Source organism: Gymnoscopelus braueri (assembly GCF_963280865.1).
Source record: "Gymnoscopelus braueri genome assembly, chromosome: 4".
NCBI classification, from domain to species: domain Eukaryota; kingdom Metazoa; phylum Chordata; class Actinopteri; order Myctophiformes; family Myctophidae; genus Gymnoscopelus; species Gymnoscopelus braueri.
In genome coordinates, this window is record NC_137605.1 from 13,961,037 (window position 1) to 13,966,816 (window position 5,780).

Genomic DNA, 5,780 nt, shown 5'->3' on the forward strand with positions numbered 1-5,780 from the left:
AAAAACTCCTGACGAGACACGTGACTTCAACATGCCTGAGTGAGAACACGCTTCTGTGTGAAATCCATCAAACCTCAGAATGGTAAAGTAGAGAGCAGTGTGTTCTTCACAGCTTCTTCACAGCTTTCATGACATCTGACAATTCAGTACAAACGTCTTTGGCAACGTTACGAGTGACTCCCTAGTCCCTGTGTAGCATGCAGTTTAACCTGTAACATGTGTAGCATGCAGTTTAACCTGTAACATGTGTAGCATGCAGTTTAACCTGTAACATGTGTAGCATGCAGTTTAACCTGTAACATGTGTAGCATGCAGTTTAACCTGTAACATGTGTAGCATGCAGTTTAACCTGTAACATGTGTAGCATGCAGTTTAACCTGTAACATGTATAGCATGCAGTGCCTCCATCAGGTGCACACAGAGGAGCCAACCAGTGCTTGAGTACCTGCCTGTTTGCTTTCATAGGAGAAATTACCCTTCTCTTATTTGAATATCGGTCTTGCTGAACCACAGTTGCTCTCCACCCTGTTCTCATTCAATACAATGTAGGTTTGGTCACTTTGTTTTCTCATCCTGATAAGTCTGAAAACGTTTTAGTTGAGCAAGGCAGTCTCCATGTTTCTTGTTAAAACCAGAGAATGAAAGGCACGAAAATAGCAAATTAAGTTGTCAGCACTTGCTATGCAACACTTTTAAAAACGCGCAGCAGAAGAAGGAAATGTAAAACATTCTCACGCATATGTGAGTGTGAAGTGTGGTTTACATAGGACATTATGCAAGTAACACTCAAAAGTGTCAGACATTTAAAACAAAACAAAAAAAGTATCAGAAAAAAACCGTCCAGAGGAACGTCTATGGTCTACGGACCCCCTGTTGAATACCCATAATGTAGATCCCAGTGGAGAGTCTGTACTGTGATAGGTTTCCTTCTTTGAAGAACACAGCGATTGGCCAATTGCATTTTAGGGCAGAAGGAAAAAAAAGAGGGGAAAAAAGAACAGCTAACCTAAAAGTAACTTGTACATCACAACCTTACTCGAAATGTACTTGAGTAGAAGTAAAATATCTTTCTTGGAAATGTACCTGAGTGAAAGTAAAAAGTATTAAAAAATCTAATACTCAAGTAAAGTCCAATACTCAAAATCTGTACTTAAGTACAGTACTCCCTTACTGTCCACCACTGGAGGTGACATCCACATGCAGCAGACTGGCTCAGAGATTCTGCCTGAAGACTAAAATCCTAATATCTCCCCTATTTTCATGCGACACCTCATTATGCGATACATGGCCACCTCCAAACACGGCCTACAGACTGTGGCAGACAAACAAGCTTTGCAACTATCAAATATATGAATGCAGCTTTAACTTCACTAACAGTGACTTAGTTTAACTATGTTTATGTGTGTGTTCCACAGATTTCAACACCAGAAGAGACGCAGACACCAGAAATTCTCTGCAGGTCAAAAACATATTTGTATCTTTATTGTCTCCGCCACGCCGAAGGCATTCTGTCCGTCCGTCCGTGTGTGTGTCCCTCCGTCTGTGACCAGCTAATCTCCGGCACCGTTGGCCCAAGTGCAGCGAGACACATTTTTCAGATCGGCCTGTTATAGCGCCACCAGGAGGCTGACTTTTGGAAAACACATCATTTTGATATTACTCCAACAGATTTTGTCCAATTTCCGTGAACGTTTGCACACACATTCCCATTAGGCCGAGGAAGAAATGCCACCCTTTTCACAATGGCCTATTATAGCGCAACCAGGAGGCCAAAATGACCTGGCGGAGACCTGTACTTTTTGTAGTTGCTGTCTATATACTCTCATACAACTATCAAATAAAACTTTATTTATACAGCAGATTTTCAACGACCAAGGTCGAACTAAAGTACTGAACATGAACAAATAAAAAAACAGGCAAACAGAGCAGAAAGAAAGAGTAGAAAACTAATTAAAGCAAAATAAAATAATCAAAGGAAGGCAAACAAGTTAAACAGATCACAACAAGAATGAAACAAAACAGCATATCAAAGTATCCAGCAACAAGGTATACAAGGGTATATGCATACATGGTCAAGCAGAATTACAGGCCAGGGAGACAAAATGGGTCTTTAATAGAGATTTAAAAACCTCCAAGGAATGAGCAGAGCGAATATGAAGAGGCAGGGTATTCCACAACGTGCAACGGCAAAGGCTCGGCCCCCTCTAGTCTTACATGAGGTAACAGTCGGGCACAGTCAGGAGCAGCTGGTCAGCCGACCTCAAGGGTCTGACTGGGATGTATGGCTGAATGAGTCAACTATGATTAATGCAGTACTACTATTGAAAGATAGATGGAGCACTTCTACCACAGTTACAACTGTAGTGCTGATAGCAGTAGTGATTACTACAACTACTCTATTACTAATTCAGGCAAATATTTTGTAGTCTGAACCTCACATTACAGTACAGGTAGAAGAGAGATGTAGGAGGTGATTTGGGTGAATTATTTTCTTTCACTGTTGAATTGTAGAATGAAAATAAGAACACAATTACACATTGTCCATTCAATTATCTAACACAAGTTATATGAAGTTCATCTATGTATCTATATACAGTATTAATAATACTGTTGTTTACCTCCTCAGGAGCCCATTTATGCGAACTGTCCTCGAGTCTCCCCATCAGAGTTAGACTCCACCTACCAGAGCCTCGAACTAGCCACCATGGATGACAACTCACTGTACTCTACAGTCACACCAAGACATCCATAGTGTGTTTGAAGAAGCAGTTCCCATACTGTAGATCATTTTTATTTTTTAAACTTTCACAGACTTGAAGAAAGTTATCCTTGCTTTGATTTCTTCAGGTGTGGACAACTTGTTTCTAAGTCAGAGCTTCCTTTCCAAGCATAGATAACGCACCTCGGTACAGTGAACTATATGCACTAAGACTGTACATTATTAGCTCAATAGGCTACTGCTTTATACAATGTCTTGTATAATAAAATAATCTTGTATTAAAACTTTTTTTTCTTCATAGTAATGTGAATTATTGATAGAATGTATATCTATATCTGTATATCTATTTGATTTTGATGATTTTATCCTCACTTACATGGATCACTCACTTGGCTCCTTACTGCTCCCCTGGTGCTGTATTATATGGCCGACTGCTTCGAATAGTTGTGGTGGTTTTAAAGGACAAATGTAATTTATTTTTTGTGCAAATACACTGTGACAAATACCCCAAAATGCCAAATAGGGACTAAATTATTATTATTAGTGTGGAGGGCAACCAGACTATAGTAATAGATGATCTTTATTCTTTCTAGATAAACTTTATTTTGGCGCTACTCCTCCCACAGTTTTTTCCCCCCCACACTCGTGTTGTCAAATTGACCGGCTTCATTGGGAATCGGGGGCTCGTACTTTGCTAAGAGATACGTTGTATAGTTTAATTAATTTAAACTACAGTATTAATTACTACTAATTTATTTATTTATTTGCAAATTAATTTTCTTATAATGGGGACATGCAAAGACTCCCATTCAAGTATTTTTCTCTCAGAAACCATAAGGGCTACAGTTACAAGACTTCGAGGGGAGGTTAGTCCAGTGCCAAATCATTAAAAACAAGACCAGGAGACCTGGTTCTGCCAGACCCAGAATAAAATCCGACGTGTGTCCATATATGGTCAAAAAAGGGACAAGATGGACATACTTTTATGCCCATGCATGGACGAAAGGGGACAAAGCCTCATGTAGGCCGACCCCTTGGGTCTGGCAAAAATACTACACCAGTCGGCCTCATGGTGGCGCTATAAAAGCCCAATTTACGTTTCGGCCTATAACTCTTGAACCGTAGATCGTAAAATCAAAATGTATTTCCCCTGGATTTCTTGGGTCATGACGCAACCCCTTAGGCCATGCCCATTTGCGTCAGGATAGATTTTCCACCATTTTGAATTTTCTTCAAAACACACTTTTTGCACCTTCTCCTACAGATTTTGTCCAAATTTCACAAAAATCGGTACACATGATTTCTGGACCCATGCTATAAAAATATCCAAGCGGAATTTTGATAGTCCATACCGTTCGTCCGTAATTGGCTTCCAAAGTTAGTGGGAGGGGCCTGTTTTACAAAAAATAACAAAAATCACAAACGGTCCAGTCAATCCCAAATTTGAATCACAGGTCAAGGGTGGTTTATTCAACGAATCCCCAAAAGCACTTCCACTTTGATCCATAGGGGGCGCCACAAATGCACAAAATGTAAACGTTTGATGCAAAAACATGATTTTGGGGGGGATCAATCCTCTCGAAATGAAATGCAAGTAATCTCAGGAGTGACGTGACAATATAATTGGCCTGTTACATTTATGGGAGGGGCCTATTTCTTTAGTAGGAGGGGGCTATTTCTTAAAATCAAAACGCCACGTATCACAAACGCAGGATCCGATCGGCTGTTGAGAACTTTTGTGTTTTGCAGCTTTTTATTCCTTTGGGAACAATCAAAAAAAGGCTTAAATATCCAAATTTGCATAAACCTATTAAACCTCTTATTTTGAGGGTCTAAAGTAATTCATATAAAGTGTTTTCCAACATTTATTTCTATTTTTATTTTATTTTATGTTTCTTGTGTCCAACTATTCTCCTTTTTTTTAAAATGATATCGTTGTATACAGTTTGTGCTGCATGTTGCACAGTCTGGCATACAGTGTCACACCACATTTCCACTGCCTGTATAGTGACAAATAAACTTTCTTTATTCATGCAAGTGTTTTGGACTTTTACTAAAGCCATGAATTCAAGGTTTTCCTCCTAGGAGTGATGTCTTTGCATCATTCTTAAAGTTGTACAATGCAGAATCACAAATAACGATTTTTAGCAACCTCTGCTGGTTACTACCGTCACTGCATACAATTTCCGTCACTGCATACAAGTTCCTGGCCGACGTCATGACGTCGGCCAGGACGTCGGCCACGACGTCATGACGTTGGTTAGGAACGTCATTTTCCCGGGAAAGTCCCCCCGTCCACGTTCAATAGAAAATATATAAATAAAAGGCTTCCGGGGGTGAAATTCTAGGAGTGGGTGTTGTGAAACTTTTGCCACTCACAAAAGATATACAATTTAACTTTAGTTTTGTTGAAAACGTTACCTAGTATGCCTTTAAGTAAAATAGTTCATATTTTAAATGAGTGCCTACCCAAGTACCTACAAAAATTATTAACGTTTTTACTGAAGAGCAGCAGGTTTTCATACATTCAGCTCATCAGACATTAAACTCATCTGGAGCAACAGCGGATCATGAAAGTTACTGTGTATAGGCTTGAACTTGGGTGAGGAAGGAAGCATCAACTTTTCATTTCCTGAATATATTAATGAGTGTTAACAAACTTGCAGATGAAAGAAAACCTTCAGTGAAAAAATACCTTCTTATTAAATAGCTGGAGAGACATGGAGACTCCTGTTACTGAACAAACACTCTATAGCAATGATTACTATCAGAATATAGTGCTTTAACCTTTTATAAAAAACGTTTAGTTATCACTTACCCTACCTCTAAGTTCCTTTTTCATCTTAAGACTTGTCCTGTCTTGTACGGTAACCCTCGGAACGCTCGGTACAACAACCTATTCGGACACTTTTTTCACGGAAGCGGCCCGCTTGGTGAGAATAGATTACATGACTACACATAGATATAGTGACTACAGACCCTTATATTAAGTTAGGAACTTAGGCAAAAACTGTTTATCGACGGAGGCGGGTCGTCTGAAGCGGCCTTGAGCCACGAGAGG